Source organism: Phyllobates terribilis, unplaced genomic scaffold (genome assembly GCF_046119375.1).
Source record: "Phyllobates terribilis strain yellow unplaced genomic scaffold, ASM4611937v1 Scaffold_10__3_contigs__length_209671492, whole genome shotgun sequence".
Taxonomy (NCBI): domain Eukaryota; kingdom Metazoa; phylum Chordata; class Amphibia; order Anura; family Dendrobatidae; genus Phyllobates; species Phyllobates terribilis.
In genome coordinates, this window is record NW_027362770.1 from 35,329,833 (window position 1) to 35,343,285 (window position 13,453).

Below are 13,453 nucleotides of genomic sequence, written 5' to 3' on the forward strand. Positions count from 1 at the left end.
TCACAGTTCCAACTTGCCAACCGTGGGACCGTCAAGTGTTCAGCACTCAAACCGTAACAGAACCACAGTATCTGCTGGTAACATCAATTTTGCGGAATCATTTCACCACTTTTTTAGCCCATCCTTTGCAAGGCCACAGGAGACAAGAAGTCTGACACATAGTCAACGCCTAGAGACGATGGTACAGGAGTATCTCCAAGTAAACATTGAAGCCACGACTGTGTCACTGGACCCTTGCTCTTTTTGGGCTTCCAATCTGGATAAATGGCCGGAGCTAGCCACTTACGCCTTGGAGATCTTGTCATGCCCCGCAGCCAGCGTTCTGTCTGAACGTGTGTTCAGCGCTGCTGGTGGTGTGCTGACAGATAAGCGCACGCGGCTCTCCACTGATAATGTAGACAGACTCACGTTCATAAAGATGAACAAATCATGGATCCGAAACGACTTTTCTACCCCTGTGTCATCCTGGGGAGAGTGAAAGCTTGATGATTGGTTAAAATCACCCTACCAAACGTTTTAAGCTTTCAAATTACTAATCATGTTTATCTGTATCTTGACTGGAAAATAATTTGGGCTTTGTAGCAGTGTGCAGCACTGATCCTATTAGGCCATCTATAATAAGCTCCACCAGATTTAAAATTAAAAATAATTTTTAGCTGCATCTAGCCCGGAAAATAATTTTGGGGCTCCGAGATGCGCAAGACACATAAGTGCCTTCTTGCTGCACTACCTGCAGCATGACCCTCATATTGTCAGAATTCGAAGTAATCATGACTACTGGGTTGCCACACTCTTAGATCCCCCAAACTTTTCGATCAACCTTTTCATTTTAATAAAGACCAAAAAAATGGTCATTTTTGAAATTATAAGCATTAGCAGGTTGTTAGAAACTGAAATCAAACAGTTTTCAACTCAAAACTTTATTCTAGGTGATGTTACATTTTCACATAGGACCCCTTGTTCGAAAGGAGCTTCTGAACTCTCTCGTCCATTGAATTTGTCAGGTTTTGGATGGTTTCTGCTTCAATTGTTTTGCATGAGGACAGAATACCCTCCCAGATCTGTTGCTTAGATGTGAACTGCCTCCCGCCATCATAGACACTCCTTTTAATGATGCTCCAAAGGTTCTGAATGGGGTAGAGGTCAGGGGAGCATGGGGGTCACACCATAAGTTTGTCCCCTTTTATGCCCATATCAGCCAGAGATGCAGATGTTTTATGTGCAGCATGAGATGGTGCATTATCATGCAGAAAAATGATCTTGCTGTGAAATACACGGTTCTTCTTCTTGAACCATGGCAGGAAGTGCTGTTTGAGAAAATCCACATACATTATGGAGTTCATCTTTAGCGCCTTCAGGGATCCTAAATGGGCCGACAATCTCTCTCCCCATGATTCCAGCCCAAAACATTACTCCACCTCCTCCTTGTTGGCGCTGTAGCCGTGTTTGCGTGGGGTGTCCATCAACCAGCCATCCTCCACTCCATCCATCTGGACCATCGAGCGCTGCACGGCACTCATCCTTGAACAAAACAGTTTTGAAATCAGTCTTCATGTAATGTTTGGCCCACTGGAGCCGTTTCTGCTTGTGTGAAGTGGATAGAGGAGGTCGACAAGATGGCGTATGCACAGCTGCAAACCTCTGAAGGACCCTGCATCTCGTTGTTCGGGGGACGTTGGAGGCACAAGCAGCTTCAAAAACTTGTCTGCTGCTATGACAAGGCTTTTTTGCTGCTGCTCTTTCAACCTGACGTAATTGCCTGTAGGAAAGAGTCCTCAATTTGCCCTTATCAGCACGCACACGTGTGTACTGTGAATCAGCTACATACTTCTTGATTGCCAAGACACTTCATCCTGATCATCGCACAATGTTGATTGTAGTCATGCCTTGACCTAAACACTCCACAATTTGTTGCTTCTCAGCAGCCGACACATCCTTTTTCTTTCCCATTTTGGCAGAAAATGTAGGCTGCTTAATAATGTGAGAGAGCCTTCTTAAGTAGTCTTGCCTTTCATTGGACACACCTGCCAAACTAATTAGCACAGGTGTCTGCAATTGCTTACAGTGATATAAAGAGCCCTGACACACATCACCATCAATGAGTTTAACTGACAAACAAACAAATTCTTCCCTTATCACTCCTAAACACTTTTTGCATAATAATTTGGAACGCTGTGTACATGTGCTTTTCCACAAAACACCAGCGGTTCACGTAGTGAATCTTACAGTTCTAACTTGCCAACCGTGGTCTGTATGGAATTGTTCAATAAAGGGCCCAAAATTAAGATAACATAGATGGGAGAGGTCTCTATGAATAGGAATTCCTAAGTATTTGATACCCTGTGAGGGCCAGGCAAAGGGAAAGTTGGACTGGATGGAATCCTATATGGATTTGGGGAGGGAGACATCGAGGGCCTCAGACTTCGCTGCATTGATTTTAAAATTTTACCATGTAACAAAGTGATCTATTTCAGCCATAACAGCATGGATGGATATATGTGATTGAGTGATATATACTAGGACATCATCAGCAAATAGAGAGCACTTGTACTCGGTGCCTCCCACCTCAATCCACCTAATATTGGGGTTATGGCGAATTGATGAGAGCAGGTGCTCCGTCACTAGGATGTATAAGAGAGGGGACAGAGGACATCCCTGCCTTGTCCCATTGGTGATTGTGAAAGGTGATGAAAATGTTCTGACGCACCCCCTGGGCCTTGGGACACCCGGAGCCGGACCCTTTTTGGTGGATGCTGGTGGTTGTAGTCTTCGTGGCGGCGACCCGGTTCCGTGGCTCAGGGCGGTCAAACCAGTGGCGGAACTATTTATGTGGTTTTGATGTTTAAATGTCCGACTACGCCACCCGTGGATTGCGGTCAGAGTGAACCGCCGCTACAGGGCAGACCGCTGAGGCTGGTGTTGTGGGTGCAGCAGAGTGTAGCATAACTCTCCACGGGAGGAGTATAGCCTCAGGGCAGTGTATGCGGAGGATGGGGGTGATGGTGCAGGGCAGCAGCAGTAACGACACGGAGTCAGTGATGCAGTCCAGGGCCTTTACTCACAGTTCTTATTATCCAGACCACGTCTGCAGGTAACGGCTGCCCACGTCGTACTGTGCTCACCAGGTGAGGGGCTCAGACAACTCCCAGATAACTTTGGAGCACTTCACAGGACCCCCTTTGTGTGTCCTTTGTCTGGCCTTTCTTACCACCACTTCTGTCCGGCTGCCTCGGGCCTCCTCTTGGTAAACTTGGCGCCAGTTTCCCTGACCCTATGTGGTGCCTTCCTAGCGGGTGTAGCGAGGGGCTGCGCCACATAAAATGTCAGAGCCTCCGGTTTCTAGCTGAGGGTCGTTTCCTGCCTCCACTAGTTCGGGGACCGGTCTCCCCCTTTGGCCTGACCCCTCCACGCAGGTGGATTCGGGCGTGCGGTGGCGACTCACCCGTCCGCACCCCTGGGATCCCTTCATTCCTCGTTCCTGGAGCCTTCTCCGCTCCTCTTCCTTCCTTCTCCCTCTTCCAGGCCTGGGCCTCTGTTACTAGGCCCGCCTCCGGAGCAGAGCTCATGCAGAGCCCCTGCTCCCTGCCACTTCTGCTCAGACTTCTCTGCACTGAACTAAGATGGTGCCCACCTTTTATACTCCCTTCTCAATGCACCCAGGAACTGCTTCCTCCCTGCTCCTGCACTACAGGGTTCCCCTTCCTCAGTGTTCCCTCCCCCCACTCCAGCCAGGGACAGGGACTGTCGTGCCCATCTCAGGGGCATATTGGTCGCCCTGCCCCACGGCAATGTGGTGTAATGCATGCAGGTGTCGGGTCCTGATCCACACTCCATCCTTACCTGAGAGTGAGATATCACACCTCTGGGTGAGGTGCAATACGTCTGTAGCAACCGAGCCCTCAGGGTGCTACAGTTCCATTTATCTTCAGCCTAGGTGACGTATTGCGATACAGGGCTGTGATTTTGGCTATAAAAGGGTCCCCTAGACCCCTACCCCAAGCATTTTAAGAGAATCATATATGGCGTGCCAGGAGACTCTATGGAATGCTTTCTCAGCATCCAACGAGAGTATCTAATTACAAATTTTTAACTGCATCTAGCCCAGGAAATACTTTGTGCCTAGTAGCAGTGTCTGCTAGTCAGCGGATTATCCCGGCTGTTAAGCAAGCTACACCACCTGTAGTTTAGACACTTAATTTTTTCAAAGGAAATGCTTCGGGACCATGGGATACTCAGTGAAGAGCATCAGGAGGCACCCCAAGGCATAGGGGCTGGGACTGGCAGTAGGATGCCTTGCGGTGGACAGCCGAGCTCGATCATTATAAAAGCTTTTTAACTGCAGCAGCTTTAGTGGACGCTACTGGAGCTGGAATTACGCGGCTGCTGGCATGAGACTTGCCCTCCAATAGATCCTTGTAAATGGATTTAAAGTGTATTCATTCAAATTAGAGAGACAATTTAAATTAAAAAGCTTAGAGCTGCCTCCACCACAGGGGGGCTCGCTCGACCCACCAGCGGACAGGCACCAGTATTGGGAGAGGGGGGCTGGCCATCAGGGTTCACCGCAGCTCTTGCACAAACCCGGCGACACGGAGGTGGCATGGGCAGGAGCGGACTGGCCGTGTCGGCTTCTCACTTTTTGGATTTTAGAAGGGCATGACATGCCTATATCTGTGTCTCCCCCTCCTTTTACTCCTCCACCTCTTTTATTTTCGCATGACTATATGTACTTGTCACTTTTCCATGTGTTAGTTGTGTCTTCTGAGCAGTTTGTCAGCTTTTGGACACCTTTGAAGGTGTTTTCTATGTGTTTCTATGTGTTTTTGTTTGCCTGCCATTGGTTTTAACGGTGTTCGAAGGTGTTCGACGAACAGTTCGGCGAACACACAGGTGTTCGACGAACCGAACCGAACTCGAACACTACGGGGGTGGCTCAACACTAGTTACAGTGGAATAAAAAGACAATATCAATGACCCTTGGACGAGACGAGGAGGTCACAGTAGCTTAACAAGACTATTTTAATGTCCCTTGGAAGAGACGTGGAAGTCACAGTAGCTTAACAAGACAGTTTTAATGCCCCTTGGAAGTGACGTGGAGTTCAGAGTGGTTTAACAAGACTGTTTTAATGCCCCATGGAAGAGACGTGGAGGTCACAATAGCTAAACAAGACGGTTTTAATGCCCATTGGAAGAGACGTGGAGGTCCCAGTGGAATAAAAAGACAATATCAATGCCCCTTGGAAAAGTGGTGGAGGTCCCAGTGGAATAAATAGACAATATCAATGACCCTTGGAAGAGACGTGGAGGTCACAGTAGCTTAACAAGACGATTTTAATGCCCTTTGGAAGAGACGTGGAGGTCCCAGTGGAATAAAAAGACAATATCAATGACCCTTGGAAGACTGGTGGAGGTCCCAGTGGAATAAAAAGACAATATCAATGCCCCTTGGAAGAGTGGTGGAGTTTACAGTGGAATAAAAAGACAATATCAATGCCCCTTGGAAGAGTGGTGGAGGTCGCACTGGAATAAAAAGACAACATGAATGCCCATTGGAAGAGTGGTGGAGGTCCCAGTGGAATAAAAAGACAATATCAATGACCCTTGGTAGAGACATGGAGGTCACAGTAGCTTAACAAGACGATTTTAATGCTACTTGGAAGAGACGTGGAGTTTAGAATGGTTTAACAAGACGGTTTTAATGCCCCTTGGAAGCGACGTGGAGGTCACAGTAGCTTAACTAGACGGTTTTAATGCCCCTTGGAAGAGACGTGAAGGTCACAGTGAAATATAAAGACAATAACAATGCCCCTTGGAAGAGACGTGGAGGTCACAGTAGCTTACCAAGACGATTTTAATGCCCCTTGGAAGAGACGTGGAGTTCAGAGTGGTTTAACAAGACAGTTTTAATGCCCCTTGGAAGAGACGTGGAGGTCACAGTAGCTTAATAAGACAGTTTTAATGCCCCTTTGAAGAGACGTGGAGATCCCAGTGTAATAAGACAATATCAATGCCCCTTGGAAGAGTGGTGGAGGTCCCAGTGGAATAAAAAGACAATATCAATGCCCCTTGAAAGAGTGGTGGAGGTTACAGTGGAATAAAAAGACAATATCAATGCCCCTTGGAAGAGTGGTGGTGGTCGTAGTGGAATAAAAAGACATTATCAATGTTCCTTGGAAGAGACGTGGAGGTCACAGTAGCTTAACAAGACAATTTTAATGCCCCTTGGAAGAGACGTGGAGCTCAGAGTGGTTTAACAAGACAGTTTTAATTCCCCTTGGAAGAGACGTGAAGGTCACAGTAGTTTAATAAGACGGTTTTAATGCCCCTTGGAAGAGACGTGGAGGTCCCAGTGTAATAAAAAGACAATATCAATGCCCCTTGGAAGATTGGTGGAGGTCCCAGTGGGATAAAAAGACAATATCAATGCCCCTTGAAAGAGTGGTGGAGGTCACAGTGGAATAAAAAGACAATATCAATGCCCCTTGGATGAGTGGTGGAGGTCGCAGTGGAATAACTAGACATTATCAATGCCCCTTGGAAGAGTGGTGGACGTCCCAGTGGAATAAAAAGACAATATCAATGACCATTGGAAGAGATGTGGAGGTTACAGTAGCTTAACAAGACGGTTTTAATGCCCCTTGGAAGAGACGTAGAGTTCAGAGTGCTTAAACAAGACGGTTTTAATGCTCCTTGGAATAGACGAGGAGGTCACAGTAGCTTAACAAGACGATTTTAATGCCCCTTGGAAGAGACGTGGAGTTCAGAGTTGTTTAACAAGATGGTTTTAATGCCCCTTGGAAGAGACGTGGAGGTTACAGTGGAATAAAAAGACAATATCAATGACCCTTGGACGAGACGTGGAGGTCACAGTAGCTTAACAAGACGATTTTAATGTCCCTTGGAAGAGACGTGGAGGTCACAGTAGCTTAACAAGACGGTTTTAATGCCCCTTGGAAGAGACGTGGAGTTCAGAGTGGTTTAACAAGACTGTTTTAATGCCCCTTGGAAGAGACGTGGAGGTCACAGTAGCTAAACAAGACGGTTTTAATGCCCATTGGAAGAGACGTGGAGGTACCAGTGGAATAAAAAGACAATATCAATGCCCCTTGGAAAAGTGGTGGAGGTCCCAGTGGAATAAATAGACAATATCAATGACCCTTGGAAGAGACGTGGAGGTCTCAGTAGCTTAACAAGACGATTTTAATGCCCTTTGGAAGAGACGTGGAGGTTCCAGTGGAATAAAAAGACAATATCAATGCCCTTGGAAGACTGGTGGAGGTCCCAGTGGAATAAAAAGACAATATCAATGCCCCTTGGAAGAGTGGTGGAGTTTACAGTGGAATAAAAAGACAATATCAATGCCCCTTGGAAGAGTGGTGGAGGTCGCACTGGAATAAAAAGACATTATGATTGCCCATTGGAAGAGTGGTGGAGGTCCCAGTGGAATAAAAAGACAATATCAATGACCCTTGGTAGAGACATGGAGGTCACAGTAGCTTAACAAGACGATTTTAATGCCACTTGGAAGAGACGTGGAGTTCAGAATGGTTTAACAATACGGTTTTAATGCCCCTTGGAAGCGACGTGGAGGTCACAGTAGCTTAACTAGACGGTTTTAATGCCCCTTGGAAGAGACGTGAAGGTCCCAGTGGAATAAAAAGACAATATCAATGACCCTAGGAAGAGACGTGGAGGTCACAGTAGCTTAACAAGTCGATTTTAATGCCGCTTACAAGAACCATGCAGTACAGCATATTAAAAACATTATTCCCATTATTGGGGAGTGGGTCTCCCATAGGCTTTGCCTATGCCTTCCAAGCAAAAGCTGCTATAAATTAGGATGGAGGAACTTGCAATGCCCCTTACAAGAGCCATGCAGTATAGAATATTAAAAACATTATTCCAATTATTGGGGAGTGGGAATCCCAAAGTCTTTGCTTATGCCTTCCAAGAAAAAGCTGCCAAAAATTAGGACGGAGGAACTTGCAATGCTGACAACACGGACCAGGGTCACCCTGGTGGTATAGTGGTGGTGGAGGCTGAGGATAAGGAGAAGAGCAAAAAACAGCCAAAATGAGGAAGCGTATACCCATGTGTCGGTGTGAAGCGGTGCATGGGAATACACCTCCCGAAATAACACAGTGGATTTGACTTTATGTTTCTCTGCTGTCATTTGGTGGTGATGAGAAGTCTGGCCCAATCTAGCCCTTTTTCAATTTGATAACGGTCAGCTTGTCAGCATTGTCAGTTGACAGGCGAGTGCGCTTATCAGTTATAATTCCCCCTGCGGCTCAAAAAACATGCTCCGATAACACGCTAGCAGCAGGGCAGGCCAGGACTTCCAAGGCATACAGAGCGAGTTCATTCCAAGTGTCCAGCTTGGATACCCAATAATTAAAAGGCACAGTGGAATCACGGAGGATGCTGAAACGGTCAGCAAGGTACTCCCTCACCATCTTTTGAAACTTTCCACTCCTTGTGAGAGTACTCCGCACCTCAGGGCCTGTTAGCTAGATGGGTCTCACAAAACTGTCCCAGAATGTTGACAGTGATCCCCTGCCTCTGCTGGATTGGAGTTCAATCTCCTCGCCTGTACGCCTTGGTTGGGCAACGAACTGTGACCTCTGCTGCTAGTGTGTACAGATGGGAATTTTTTTAACCGTTCTGCAGCAAGGGCCTTCTGGCAATGTCCCATTTTTGTAGACCTCTCCACCTCAGGAATGAGAGAGTGAAAGTTCTCCTTGTAGCGGGGGTTAAAATGTGTCACCAACCAGTAATGACTGTCACCCAACATTTTGACAATGCGAGAGTCACGGTTAAGGCAGCGTAACATAAAGTCAGCCATGCGTGCCAGACAGGTAATGGGGAAGACTTCCGTGTCCTCACCAAGATGACGACTGACCATGCTCTCCTCCTCCCCCCTGTCCTCAGGCCACCCTCGCTGAACCGACGGTATGACAGTTGTACAGGTACTACCGTCTACAGCGCATGATACCGGCTTCTGTTCTTCCTCCTCCTCCTCCTCCTCCTCTCCCTCATTGTCCCCCAATGCACATTGGGATGAGATGAGGCTGGGTTGTGTGTAATCGCCCGCTACGGCTTCTTGATCCATCTCATCATACTCTGGCTGCAATGCCTCCTCTTTAAATCTCTGCAGAGAGCATTGCAAAAGACAGACAAGTGGGATGCTGACTCTAATGATGGCGTCATCACCACTCACCATCTTGGTGGACTCCTCAAAGTTTGTCAGGATGGTACATATGTCAGACATCGAGGTCCACTCCTCAGGTCTTATGTGTGGAGTCTGACCTGAATATTGACGGCCTTGTTGCAGCCGGCTACTCCACAACTGCTCTCTTCTTGTCACAAATCCTTTGCAACATGTGAAGGGTAGAGTTCCAACTTGTGGGGACATCACACACCAGTCGGTGTGCCGGAAGCTGCAAACGCTGCTGCAACACAGCAAAGGCGGCGGAAGCTGTTGCCGACTTGCAAAAATGAGCTGACTGGCGGCGTACTTTGACGAGCAGATCTGGCAACTCGGGGTACGATTTAAGAAAACGCTGAACCACGAGGTTAAGCACATGAGCCAGCCATGGTACGTGTGTGATCTCGCCTCGCCTCAGAGCCGCCACCAGGTTACGGCCATTGTCACACACCACCATGCCTGGATGTAGGTTCAGCGGTCTCAGCCACAGATCTGCCTGCTCTCTCACAGCTGTCCAAAACTCACAAGCAATGTGAGGTTTATCACCTAAGCTTATGAGTTTCAGCACAGCCTGTTGTCGCTTGGCTGAGGCAGTACTGCAGTGCTTCCAGCTTGTAACTGATGTGGTGATATCTGAGATGGAGGCTGAACATGAGGAGGAGGAGGAGGATGATGCTCAGGAGCTGTACACTGTGGAGGCAACTCTGACTGACATAGGGCCTGCAATCCTCGGTGTGGGGAGGATGGGTCCCGGCTTCCTCTATGCTCACCCAGTGTTCCGTCAGGGAGATGTACCGTCCCTGGCCACAAGCATTTGTCCACGTGTCCGTTGTCAGGTGGACTCTCCCAGTAACTGCGTTGTTGAGGGCACGGCAGATGTTTTGGGACACGTGCTTGTGTAGTGCGGGGATGGCACACGGGGCAAAATAGTGTCGGCTGGGGACTGAGTACCGAGGGACGGCCACCGCCATAAGGTTGTGGAAGGATTCCGTCTCCACCAGCTTAAAAGGCAACATTTCCATCGCAAGCTGTCGTGAAATGTGCGAATTTAGGACTGTGGCCTGTGGGGCGTGGGCTGAGAATTTGCGCTGTCGTTCAAAGGTCTGGAATTTGGACAATTCAACGCTGCGGTGGGACGTGGACGTTGATGCTGTTTCTTGATAAACTGCCATAACAAGTGAAGACTGAGAGGAGGGGGCATCTTTGCATGCAGTATGGACAGGGGATTGCCTTGCACGCACAACAGGGGGTTCTATTACACTCACAACAGCGGAAGAAGCGGTGGTGACACCCGCTGACTCTGGTTGTGGACCCTGGGGTTCGCCCCACAAAGTCGGGTGCATTGCTGACATGTGCCTGATCATGCTGGTGGTGGTCAGTCTGGTAGTTTTGTAACCCCTGCTGATGCTGGCCTGGCAGGTGGTACATATGGCCTCTTTGGGTTTATCAGCAGAGTATTAAAAAAAATTCCAGACTCTGGAATACCTACCGGTTGTACTGGCAACGTCCCTCGTCTTGGTGTTACGGGGAACGGTTGCCCGCCTTCTGTCTGCAGCCACCACACTGCTTCTTCCTGCCAGTTGGGGTACTCTGCCTCTCTCCTCCTGTGTGCTGCTGGCCTCGCTCTGCATGTCCTCCTGCCATGTTGGGTCAGTTACTAGATCATCCACCACCTCCTCCTCTTCCACTTCCGCACCACGGTCCTCCTCCTCACTTCGTGGCAATTGTGTCTCGTCATCGTCCACCTCTTGTGACTAATTGCCAGCGTCTCCTTCCTGTGGCCGTGGCTGTTCAAATATTTGGGCATCGCTACATGGGATCTCCTCTTCCACCACTTCAAGCGGAGCAGGCGAGGGGCCCAAATATGGAAATGGACCAGTGAACAGCTCTTCAGAGTGCCCAACTGTGGGATCAGTGTCTGTCTGACGACACTCGGAATGGTGGGAGGAAGGAGCATCAGGGTGAGGAGGAGTATGTTGTCGAGACTCACAGCTACTAACACTTGACCGTGTGGAAGACAGACCGGAGGTGGTGGTGCCCAGGTGACTGGAAGTATTATCTGCTATCCAATTAATAACCTGTTCACGCTGATCAGTTCGCAATAGTGGTGTTGTTGTGTGCTTCCCTAGTAATTCGGTCAAGAACTGGGAGCGAGAAGTTGTGGCTGTTGGTTGTGGCACATTTTCACCTTGGCCACGGACCCGTCCTCTGCCCACACCATCACCAGAACGTCCAGTTCCTTGTCACTTGCCATGCGCATTGCCCATTGTAAATGAAGTAAAATAGCTTACACTCGCACTATCAATGGCAAAAGGGTAATAAAAAGTAGATTAGAATCGTGGAAGAGGAAAACCACAGTTCTAGTTCTCTGGCCTACACCAGAATCTTTTAAACAGTTATATTTGTGTCTGAACAGTCAGCGAGACACTCAAACTGTTTTTTTTTTATATAAAAAAGGCAAAAAGGTGGATTACACCCAGATTTGAACTGTGGAAGAGGAAAACAACAGTTCTATTTCTCTGGCCTACACCAGAATCTTTTAAACAGATATATTTGTGTCTGAACAGTCAGCGAGACACTCAAACTGTTTTTTTTTATGGAAAAAAGGCAAAAAAGTGGATAATACAGAGATTTGAATCGTGGAACTGCAAAACCACAGTTCTAGTTATCTGGCCGAAACCAGACTCTTTTAAACAGATATATTTGTGTCTGAACACTCACAGGCACACTCAATTGTTTTGGGGGGGGGGAAATACCAAAAGGATAATAAGACGGGTATTTGTACAGTCTGACTGAGGAAAAAAAAAAAAAAGAGGATTTAGATGAAAAAAAAGGATTTTTCCTCGCCCCTGAGACCTGGGGCTAAGGTTAGCAATTTGAGCAGCGGTAGCACACAGGACTGTAATTCAGTGTTTGTTGGTATAACCACTGTGTCTCCTATACAGCCTGCCTGACTGCCTGATATCTGGGATGGATATTAGTCCTCAGAAGGACTGTTTGCTTGATTTTGCAGGCTTTAGATATCCTACGCTACCTATTTTGCAGTATAAATCTCTCCCTAGCTCAGCAGCACTCTCCCTACACTGTTTGATCCGGAGCGACTGTGTCCAAGATGGTGGCGCCCGGTTTAAAATACTCGAGGTCATGCTGTGGGGCCAGCCTATCACTGTAATGCCCACAACCAACATGGCTGCGGCATTACAGTGACTGGCTGGCAATCCTTGCATGTTCATTGGCTCTGTAAAGAGCGCCAAACATGCAGGGCGGAGACCCGAGCTCACGTCCGAGTAATCCAAAAATGCTCGGTGCTGGCCGAACATCCCGAGTAGTGAGATGCTTGGGCGAGTATCGAGCAGTGTGGAGCATGCTCGCTCAACACTAATGACTATCCATCTTCCTCTTGATTACATTCCAGACGTTTTCAATGGAGTTCAGGTCTGGAGATTGGGCTGGCCATGACAGGGTCTTGATGTGGTGCTCCTTGATCCAAACATTGATTGACCTAGCTGTGTGGCATGGGGCATTGTCCTGCTTGAAAAAACAGTCCTCAGAGTTGGGGAACATTGTCTGAGCAGAAGGAAGCAAGTGTTTTTCAAGGATAACCTTGTATGCGGCTTGATTCATACGTCCTTTGCAAAGATTAACCTGCCCAATTCCAGCTTTGCTGAAGCATCCCCAGATCATCACCGTTCCTCCACCAAATTTCACAGTGGGTGCAAGACACTGTGGTTTGTATGGCTCACCAGGTCTCCGTCTAACCATTAGATGACCAGGTGTTGGGCAAAGCTGAAAATTAGACTCATCAGAGAAGACTACCTTACTCCAGTCCTCTATGGTCGAATCCTTATGGTCTTTTGCAAACTTCAGCCTGGTTCTCCTTTGCTTCTCATTGATGAAAGTTTTTTTTCTAGCTTTACATGACTTGAGGTCTGCCTCTGAGAGCCTGTTACAAACTGTTCTTGACATGCACGTCACTCCAGCTGCCATTTGCCATTCCTTTTGTAGGCCACTTGATGCCATCCTGCGGTTGCTGAGTGACATTCGAGTAAGATGACGGTCATCCTGGTCAGTGGAGAGTCACTTTCGCCCTCTGCCGGTCTGTAGCTTTGTTGTCCCCAATGTCTGCTGCTTGATCTTGTTTTAATAGACTGCCATCTTCAAAATTTTAAGGATGGAGGCAACATGATGCTCACTATCCCTCTGCTAGTAAAGCCAGAATTGAGCCCTTCTTTTCCTCACTCAAGA